The following is a 12,123-nucleotide window of genomic DNA, read 5'->3' as shown; positions in this document are numbered from 1 at the left end:
CGCCCTAACCGGAAGTTTGAAAAACCAAACGGCGCCATGACACTTTCCCCTCATCGGATCTTTGTTTACATCAAACGGAGAGTTACAGAGTAAATATCTTTTACAAGGTTGGATGAAATCAGTTGTAAATGTTATTGCTACATCTGTGAAGTTGTAAGAAGAATGGAAAAGTGAATTGAAAACATACAGTTCTATCTAGTTTCATGGTGTAAAAATCGTGATATTTGCTGTCATGTTCGCATCTTGGAGGAGGCAACGCAACACCCTGCTACAACTCAACTCCCCGTGGAGTGAAAAAGGTATGTGATCGTAGGTGCGGGGAAGGACGGCAGGAAAAAACACCGTTTACAGGGAATTTATTCTTCATTAAACACGTTAAGGTGGAAAAGGGGCTGGACGGAACTAAAGAAATGGAAGAAAAAGAGTCCCCTCTCCTACCTTACCTGCCTTCCCACAGCTTACCTGACCTTTAACACCAACTGGTACTAACCAGAATACAGGGGGTGGTCCTCCCAGGTCTGACCTAACCTTTAACACCAACTGGTACTAACCAGAATACAGGGGGTGGTCCTCCCAGGTCTGACCTAACCTTTAACACCAACTGGTACTAACCAGAATACAGGGGGTGGTCCTCCCAGGTCTGACCTGACCTTTAACACCAACTGGTACTAACCAGAATACAGGGGGTGGTCCTCCCAGGTCTGACCTAACCTTTAACACCAACTGGTACTAACCAGAATACAGGGGGTGGTCCTCCCAGGTCTGACCTAACCTTTAACACCAACTGGTACTAACCAGAATACAGGGGGTGGTCCTCCCAGGTCTGACCTAACCTTTAACACCAACTGGTACTAACCAGAATACAGGGGGTGGTCCTCCCAGGTCTGACCTAACCTTTAACACCAACTGGTACTAACCAGAATACAGGGGGTGGTCCTCCCAGGTCTGACCTAACCTTTAACACCAACTGGTACTAACCAGAATACAGGGGTGGTCCTCCCAGGTCTGACCTGACCTTTAACACCAACTGGTACTAACCAGAATACAGGGGGTGGTCCTCCCAGGTCTGACCTCCTTTAACACCAACTGGTACTAACCAGAATACAGGGGGTGGTCCTCCCAGGTCTGACCTAACCTTTAACACCAACTGGTACTAACCAGAATACAGGGGGTGGTCCTCCCAGGTCTGACCTAACCTTTAACACCAACTGGTACTAACCAGAATACAGGGGTGGTCCTCCCAGGTCTGACCTAACCTTTAACACCAACTGGTACTAACCAGAATACAGGGGGTGGTCCTCCCAGGTCTGACCTAACCTTTAACACCAACTGGTACTAACCAGAATACAGGGGGTGGTCCTCCCAGGTCTGACCTGACCTTTAACACCAACTGGTACTAACCAGAATACAGGGGGTGGTCCTCCCAGGTCTGACCTAACCTTTAACACCAACTGGTACTAACCAGAATACAGGGGGTGGTCCTCCCAGGTCTGACCTAACCTTTAACACCAACTGGTACTAACCAGAATACAGGGGGTGGTCCTCCCAGGTCTGACCTAACCTTTAACACCAACTGGTACTAACCAGAATACAGGGGGTGGTCCTCCCAGGTCTGACCTAACCTTTAACACCAACTGGTACTAACCAGAATACAGGGGGTGGTCCTCCCAGGTCTGACCTAACCTTTAACACCAACTGGTACTAACCAGAATACAGGGGGTGGTCCTCCCAGGTCTGACCTAACCTTTAACACCAACTGGTACTAACCAGAATACAGGGGGTGGTCCTCCCAGGTCTGACCTAACCTTTAACACCAACTGGTACTAACCAGAATACAGGGGTGGTCCTCCCAGGTCTGACCTAACCTTTAACACCAACTGGTACTAACCAGAATACAGGGGGTGGTCCTCCCAGGTCTGACCTGACCTTTAACACCAACTGGTACTAACCAGAATACAGGGGGTGGTCCTCCCAGGTCTGACCTAACCTTTAACACCAACTGGTACTAACCAGAATACAGGGGGTGGTCCTCCCAGGTCTGACCTAACCTTTAACACCAACTGGTACTAACCAGAATACAGGGGGTGGTCCTCCCAGGTCTGACCTAACCTTTAACACCAACTGGTACTAACCAGAATACAGGGGGTGGTCCTCCCAGGTCTGACCTAACCTTTAACACCAACTGGTACTAACCAGAATACAGGGGTGGTCCTCCCAGGTCTGACCTGACCTTTAACACCAACTGGTACTAACCAGAATACAGGGGGTGGTCCTCCCAGGTCTGACCTGACCTTTAACACCAACTGGTACTAACCAGAATACAGGGGGTGGTCCTCCCAGGTCTGACCTAACCTTTAACACCAACTGGTACTAACCAGAATACAGGGGGTGGTCCTCCCAGGTCTGACCTAGTGTACATAGACAGATTCAATACTACGGGTTATGTATGCCCGCAGGCCTCTTGCCTAAACACTCCCAAGGTGCAGTCCCCTTCCCCCCTGGGAACAAATGAAACAGAATAATTCAAACTTAGTGAACAACTTCAATAAACCAAAAACACTCAGTCCTATGGCATACCTCTGTAGTAGAGGCTACACAATACTTTCAACAACTTCCAGACCAACAACCAACACAGGACATGCAGAGCAGCTCTCTCTCCTAACAAAGGAACACAGGCTTTTCAAGCTGCAGAAGGAGTCGGTAATTGAAGATCCAACTGTTTCCCCTGACAAGACGGTGGGTCAGAGCTCCAATCAGTGATGGGGCGACCAATCAGCTGCTTGAGGAATCCAGGAAGCCATTTCCTGAAACACAAACCCACAACAACACAGAAACTGTGGAACGTAACGTTTGCCTTGCATTTCAATCTACACATGAATATGGTTCTGCAATGTTAGGTAGGCTATTCTGTTCCCTTGACATTCTGCAAGCATGAATACTTTACAATAATGGAAGATATGCATTGTGTTAATCTTACTATTTGTCCATGTATTGAATGTGACACTCCTCAGCATCATGACACTCCCTTCCTGAATCTGTCATAAAGGCCTACGCATCCTTTGTCCTTTAGTTACACAACTAAATCTAGTATCTGTCTCTTACCTTTCATGCTGTAGATTTACTGTCATGGTGCTGAGAATGCTTAGTACTGTATCTGTCTCTTACCTTTCATGCTGTAGATTTACTGTCATGGTGCTGAGAATGCTTAGTACTGTATCTGTCTCTTACCTTTCATGCTGTAGATTTACTGTCATGGTGCTGAGAATGCTTAGTACTGTATCTGTCTCTTACCTTTCATGCTGTAGATTTACTGTCATGGTGCTGAGAATGCTTAGTACTGTATCTGTCACTTACCTTTCATGCTGTAGATTTACTGTCATGGTGCTGAGAATGCTTAGTACTGTATCTGTCTCTTACCTTTCATGCTGTAGATTTACTGTCATGGTGCTGAGAATGCTTAGTACTGGATCTGTCTCTTATGTATTCTCTGTATGTATTAGGTATGAACCCTTGGACATGCAGGTACCTCCTGGCAGGCAACTCTCAACAAGAAGCCGCAGCAGTGGATTGACCAGATGCTGTTTACCAGGAGCTGCCTACAGAGCTCACAGTTCATCACTGTCCTTTCCCTGGTGGGGTGAAGACCAGAAGAGGGTGATGTCCTTCCTGCCTCGGAAAGTGCTGGGGTGAGTTTTTCCATAATAAATGAGCAGCTTAGAAATCGTAATTTATTATTTTCTCTCATGATCTATCAATACCGCAGGATGCCACTGGGCAAACTTATCTACTGAATGTTGAAACACTTCCTGTGACGATATGTGGAAGAATATGTGTCTGAAGTAAACAGAGGAACTGGCCTAGAGCGAGTCCTGTCTGGTATAATTAGTGGTCAGACTGGACAAGGAGGGTTGGATAAACTCCTCTGTATGAAGATGAGTCCTGTCTGGTATAATTAGTGGTCAGACTGGACAAGGAGGGTTGGATAAACTCCTCTGTATGAAGATGAGTCCTGTCTGGTATAATTAGTGGTCAGACTGGACAAGGAGGGTTGGATAAACTCCTCTGTATGAAGATGAGTTCTGTCTGGTATAATTAGTGGTCAGACTGGACAAGGAGGGTTGGATAAACTCCTCTGTATGAAGATGAGTCCTGTCTGCTATAATTAGTGGTCAGACTGGACAAGGAGGGTTGGATAAACTCCTCTGTATGAAGATGAGTCCTGTCTGGTATAATTAGTGGTCAGACTGGACAAGGAGGGTTGGATAAACTCCTCTGTATGTGGAACAGGTGGAACTATTTAGAATGTGTAACAATCAAACCTCCCTATTGGCTGTGTTCCACATTCTAAAGTAGAACCATCATTTTACTTGCTGAAATATTGTCCAGAAATGACCTCATTGGACAGAAAGGGGAACTCCTCCCCACACGCATGTTGAACAAATATAATGTTTCCCTGAAACAAAGGATTCCTGTAGTTTCATGAAATAAGAAATGTATTCATAGTATATTATACATCATACAAGCCAACATTCAGTAGCAACACTGCTAAGAGGTTTTGTTTAAATCCATTGATGACTTGTAGTTTTATTGAAGAAGAAAAAAGGTTTTGAGGTCCTAAAGTAAATATTCTATCCTCCTGTCTTTTTGTTAAATTATTGACCTGTGGAACATTCACCTACTGGGTCAATTAGAACATTTAATATCCTCCACTTGGTTGAATTGTAAATGACTGGTATGTCCTGGGAACATACTTAGTGTGTAATGGTATCTGAGATATGTTATTTGTATAACAATATGATGAATCTAACTTAAATAATATTTTCATAATTAACTAAAGTGTAAAAGTGTTAGTTTGTTCCCCAGTCTCCTCTACTCTGACTGAGAAAAGGCCTCCTCAACTGAAGAATCTACAGCTGCTGAGTCTGAGGTGTTAATCAGTCCAGTGCTGCTCTGACCACAGTGTTGTTAGGAACCACATTTTCTAATGCTACATACACAGCCTTGTGTCAACTCTTACTGTGAACTACTTCAGTTTCTGAAATAAACTCAGCAGAGGTCAGACCACAATACATCAACATAAACACCACCAGTAAATGAAACATCCATTATTAATATCTTCTGGTTTCCAATAATGAAAACTGCGATTTCCTGTTAGTGAAGTCTCGAGCCTCACAAAGTTACAAGTGAACAGAGGATAGAGAAGGGGGGGGAGTAGGAGACATGGCTATGAGACAGCTGTATTCTTCAAGAATCACAGACGTGTTTGAGGAATTTAAAATCGACCCTAACTCTGACATTGTGGAAGTCATTTCCCTGACCCCCTCCTTGACTTTTACTAAATAAATGTTTATAACAGTGTTAGAATTTCAAAGTCACAAACAAAACATTTAGAAGGTATTTTGGTTCAAAAACATTCCACCTGCCCTTCCTTCTCCTGATAGTTGCCTGCTCAGCCAATAGCCACATTCTCCATATTAACCTTTACCTGTTGGTTACAATGTTTACTGATATTCATTATTATACAACAGAAATGTGTATTTATACTACCACAGTACCCTCTGATATGTGTATTTATACTACCGCAGTACCCTCTGATATGTGTATTTATATTACCACAGTACCCTCTGATATGTGTATTTATACTACCATATTACCCAACCCTCTGATATGTGTATTTATACTACCACAGTACCCTCTGATATGTGTATTTATACTACCACAGTACCCTCTGATATGTGTATTTATACTACCACAGTACCCTCTGATATGTGTATTTATACTACCACAGTGCCCTCTGATATGTGTATTTATACTACCACAGTACCCTCTGATGTGTGTATTTATACTACCACAGTACCCTCTGATATGTGTATTAATACTACCACAGTACCCTCTGATATGTGTATTTATACTACCACAGTACCCTCTGATATGTGTATTTATACTACCACAGTACCCTCTGATATGTGTATGTATACTACCACAGTACCTAACCCTCTGATATGTGTATTTATACTACCACAGTACCCTCTGATATGTGTATTTATACTACCACAGTACCCTCTGATATGTGTATTTATACTACCACAGTACCCTCTGATATGTGTATTTATACTACCACAGTACCCTCTGATATGTGTATTTATACTACCACAGTACCCAACCCTCTGATATGTGTATTTATACTACCACAGTACCCAACCCTCTGATATGTGTATTTATACTACCACAGTACCCTCTGATATGTGTATGTATACTACCACAGTACCCTCTGATATGTGTATTTATACTACCACAGTACCTAACCCTCTGATATGTGTATTTATACTACCACAGTACCCTCTGATATGTGTATTTATACTACCACAGTACCCTCTGATATGTGTATTTATACTACCACAGTACCCAACCCTCTGATATGTGTATGTATACTACCACAGTACCTAACCCTCTGATATGTGTATTTATACTACCACAGTACCCTCTGATATGTGTATTTATACTACCACAGTACCCTCTGATATGTGTATTTATACTACCACAGTACCCTCTGATATGTGTATTTATACTACCACAGTACCCTCTGATATGTGTATTTATACTACCACAGTACCCTCTGATATGTGTATTTATACTACCACAGTACCCTCTGATATGTGTATTTATACTACCACAGTACCCTCTGATATGTGTATTTATACTACCACAGTACCCTCTGATATGTGTATTTATACTACCACAGTACCCTCTGATATGTGTATTTATGCTACCACAGTACCCTCTGATATGTGTATTTATGCTACCACAGTACCTAACCCTCTGATATGTGTATTTATACTACCACAGTACCTAACCCTCTGATATGTGTATTTATACTACCACAGTACCCAACCCTCTGATATGTGTATTTATACTACCACAGTACCCAACCAGTAGCTGCCTACAGAGCTCCCAGTTCATCACTGTCCTTTCCCTGGTGGGGTGAAGACCAGAAGAGGGTGATGTCCTTCCTGTCTCCAAGGCCTGCCTCAGAATGTGCTGGGGTGAGTTTTTATAATAAATGAGCAGCTTAGAAATGGTAATTTAATATATTCTTCTCTCATGATCTATCAATGCCTCAATGTTCACCCAGTGGCATCCTTTCTAACTAGATTATTATATATTATGTGATGATATCTGGGAGAAGATGAGTCCTGTCTGGTATAATTAGTGGTCAGACTGGACAAGGAGGGTTGGATAAACTCCTCTGTATGAAGATGAGTCCTGTCTGGTATAATTAGTGGTCAGACTGGACAAGGAGGGTTGGATAAACTCCTCTGTATGAAGATGAGTCCTGTCTGGTATAATTAGTGGTCATACTGGACAACGAGGGTTGGATAAACTCCTCTGTATGACGATGAGTCCTGTCTGGTATAATCAGTGGTCAGACTGAACAAGGAGGGTTGGATAAACTCCTCTGTATGAAGATGAGTCCTGTCTGGTATAATTAGTGGTCAGACTGGACAAGGAGGGTTGGATAAACTCCTCTGTATGAAGATGAGTCCTGTCTGGTATAATTAGTGGTCAGACTGGACAAGGAGGGTTGGATAAACTCCTCTGTATGAAGATGAGTCCTGTCTGGTATAATTAGTGGTCAGACTGGACAAGGAGGGTTGGATAAACTCCTCTGTATGTGGAACAGGTGGAACTATTTAGAATGTGTAACAATCAAACCTCCCTATTGGCTGTGTTCCACATTCTAAAGTAGAACCATCATTTTACTTGCTGAAATATTGTCCAGAAATGACCTCATTGGACAGAAAGGGGAACTCCTCCCCACACGCATGTTGAACAAATATAATGTTTCCCTGAAACAAAGGATTCCTGTAGTTTCATGAAATATAAATTGATTCATAGTGTCCTTTGCATGGTGTGATGTAAGTTTCTTTCAACAATCAGTCTTCCAGATAGATGACACAGGAACCTTGATATAAAATTCTTTACTAATAAAATACAATTGCAGACAGAGATTGACACCCAGAATACCTCAGGAGTCTATAGTGATGATCTGTGTTGTGAAACAGGAGACAACACTCTTTATACTGGGTGGTGTGAACAACCTACCGTCAATCATATCTTAACATTGTTGCATTGGATTAGATACAAGGTATCTCAGATGAGAAAAACATGTGGTTTCACACTCTGCTACAAGCCATCAACCACACCTGTGTGGTCTCAGACGCTTTGCTATTTTCAGAACATCTTGGCCTTGAGGCTACGTGACTATCAGTAGGTGCAGGTAGGTCTCAGCCTGAGAACTAAAGCAGTACATCTCCATTACCCAGTACTTTACCCCAACAATAGTATTTTATTTTCTTAGCAAGTTAAGCTAAATCGTGTTTGCCACTAATGGCTAACACGCTAGTTAGCTGGCTAAATCAGCATGTTGATTGTGCAACAGTATCTTCTAAATCAAAGAGAAATAGGCAAAGCATGAATATGCTGGCAATATGAATAAAGTTTTAATGTAGCCAAAGATTATAGGGTCCCCAAGGAAGCACTGAACATCACTTTGGTTCCTACCCTGTCACAATAACTGGTCCTTTCATTCGTTGTCATGTCAAACAACACTGTATTCAAAGTGCCCACTGTTATTTATATTCTAACTATAGAATTATAATAAACATTCTATTTCCATGATTCCAAATGTTCACCCAAGTGTTTTGATCTAAATCGCAATTGCAACATTTGGTTAAAAATGAGGCCTAGTATTTTTGCCCATATCGTGGAAATGATCTGAAATGAGTGCAGGAAATGCAGAAATTGATGTAAATGCAGGAAATGATTTTAGGTTGAAGTTTAATTGAAGAGAATAAACCAATCAGAATGTAGAAAGACCCATTGAAATAATTCAGAATATATGTGTTGCCACGGTAGGATCACACACTACTCATAAAGAAAATGTACAACTTTTATTCATCAAAAACATAAAATACCGTCAAAAATGACAAAAATATAATGATATGATATTTTGGCCATATCACCCAGCTCTAGTCGCTACATGACCAAGAGGTTTTGTTTAAATCCATTGATGACTTTTAGTTTTATTGAAGAAGAAAAAAGGTTTTGAGGTCCTAAAGTAAATATTCTATCCTCCTGTCTTTTTGTTAAATTATTGACCTGTGGAACATTCACCTACTGGGTCAATTATAACATTTAATATCCTCCACTTGGTTCAATTGTAAATGACTGGTAGGTCCTGGGAACATACTTAGTGTGTAAAGGTAGCTGAGGTATGTATGTTTATATAAAAATATGATTAATCTAACTTAAATAATATTTTCATAATAAACTAAAGTCTAAAAGTGTTAGTTTGTTCCCCAGTCTCCTCTACTCTGACTGAGAAAAGGCCTCCTCAACTGAAGAATCTACAGCTGCTGAGTCTGAGGTGTTAATCAGTCCAGTGCTGCTCTGACCACAGTGTTGTTAGGAACCACATTTTCTAATGCTACATACACAGCCTTGTGTCAACTCTTACTGTGACCTACTTTAGTTACTGGAAATAAACTCAGCAGTGGTCAGACCACAATACACCAACATAAACAACACCAGTAAATGAAACATCCATTATTGCCATCTTCTGGTTTCCAGGAAGTGTGTTCGACCGTGCTTCTACACCTGCATTGCTTGCTGTTTGGGGTTTCAGGCTGGGTTTCTGTACAGCACTCTGTGACATCAGCTGATGTAATAAGGGTTTTATAAATACATTTGATTGATTGATTGATTGATTGATTGATTGATTGATTGATTGATTGATTGATTGATTGATTGATTGATTGATTGATTGATTGATTGATTAGAGGCCAAATCAGAGGTGGAAACTTGATTGACATTTGATAGCTTCCTCCATTTCATTCAGTTGAACACATCTTCCTCCATTCCATTCAGTTGAACACATCTTCCTCCATTCCATTCAGTTGAACACATCTTCCTCCGTTTCATTCAGTTGTACACCTCTTCCTCCGTTTCATTCAGTTGAACACATCTTCCTCCATTTCATTCAGTTGGACACATCTTCCTCCATTCCATTCAGTTGAACACATCTTCCTCCATTCCATTCAGTTGAACACATCTTCCTCCGTTTCATTCAGTTGAACACATATCTGTATCACCTCCTGGTACGGCAACTGCTCCGCCCACAACAGCAGGGCTCTCTAGAGGGTAGTGAGGTCTGCACAACGCATCACCATGGGGCAAACTACCTGCCCTCCAGGACACCTACACCACCCGATGTCACAGGAAGGCCAAACAGATCATCAAGGACAATAACCACCCGAGCCACTGCCTGTTCACCCCGCTATCATCCAGAAGGCGAGGTCAGTACAGGTGCATCAAAGCTGGGACTGAGAGATTGAAAAACAGCTTCTATCTCAAGGCCATCAGACTGTTAACCTCTTACATCTAGATGTGCCGCTAGCGGAACGCCTCTCAATATCCAATGATAGAGCGTGGCGCGAATTACAAACACCTCAAAAATCCCAAAACTTCCATTTCTCAAACATATGACTATTTTACACCATTTTAAAGACAAGACTCTCCTTTATGTAACCACATTGTCCGATTTCAAAAAGGCTTTACAATGAAAGCAAAACATTAGATTATGTCAGGAGAGTACCCAGCCAGAAATAATCACACACCCATTTTTCAAGCTAGCATATAATGTCACAAAAACCAAAACCACAGCTAAATGCAGCACTAACCTTTGATGATCAGATGACACTCCTAGGACATTATGTTATACAATACATGCATGTTTTGTTCAATCAAGTTCATATTTATATAAAAAACCAGCTTTTTACATTAGCATGTGACGTTCAGAACTAGCATACCCACCGAAAACTTCCGGTGAATTTACTAAATTACTCACGATAAACGTTCACAAAAAAACAAAACAATTATTTTAAGAATTATAGATACAGAACTCCTTTATGCAATCGCGGTGTCCGATTTTAAAATAGCTTTTCGGTGAAAGCACATTTTGCAATATTCTGAGTAGATAGCCCGGCCATCACGGCTAGCTATTTTGACACCCACCAAGTTTGGCACTCACCAAACTCAGATTTACTATAAGAAAAATTGGATTACCTTTGCTGTTCTTCGTCAGAATGCACTCCCAGGACTTCTACTTCAACACCCAATGTTGTTTTGGTTCCAAATAATCCATAGTCATATCCAAATAGCGGCGTTTTGTTCTTGCGTTCAAGACACTATCCGAAGGGTGACGCGCCGCGCGTATCGTGACAAAAAATTTCAAAATATTCCATTACCGTACTTCGAAGCATGTCAAACGCTGTTTAAAATCAATTTTTATGCGATTTTTCTCATAAAATAGAGATACTATTCCGACCGGGAGACCTTGTTTTCGTTCAAACACTGAAGATAGAAAATGGAGTCTTCACATGCACGCCGCACCCGTGTCATTGTTCTCAGAACGACCACTTTCCAAAACCCCTACTGTTTTTCGCCCAGGGACTGCAGAGATCTCATTCCACGTTCTGGCGCCTTCTGAGAGCCTATGGGAGCCTTAGAAAATGTCACGTTACAGCAGAGATCCTCTATTTTCGATAAAGAGGCTATAGAAGGCCAAGAAATGGTCAGAGAGGGCACTTCCTGTATGGAATCTTCTCAGGTTTTGGCCTGCCATAGGAGTTCTGTTATACTCACAGACACCATTCAAACAGTTTTAGAAACTTTAGGGTGTTTTCTATCCAAATCAAATAATTATATGCATATTCTAGTTTCTGGGCAGGAGTAATAACCAGATTAAATCGGGTACGTTTTTATCCGGCCGTGAAAATACTTCCCCTATCCTAAACAGGTTAAACAGCCATCACTAGCACAGAGAGGCAGCTGCCCACATACAGACTTGAAATTATCGGCCACTTTAATAAATGGAACACTAGTCACTTTAATAATGCCACTTTAAGAATGTTTACATATCTCACATTATTCATCTAATATGTATATATTGTATTCTGTCACACCCTGATCTGTTTCACCTGTCCCTGTTGTCTCCACCCCCCTCCAGGTGTTGCCCATCTTCCCCATTATCCCCTGTGTATTTATACCTGTGTTCTCTGTTTG

This window comes from Salmo salar, unplaced genomic scaffold (genome assembly GCF_905237065.1).
Source record: "Salmo salar unplaced genomic scaffold, Ssal_v3.1, whole genome shotgun sequence".
NCBI lineage: Eukaryota > Metazoa > Chordata > Actinopteri > Salmoniformes > Salmonidae > Salmo > Salmo salar.
Note: the sequence above shows the minus strand (reverse complement) of the source record.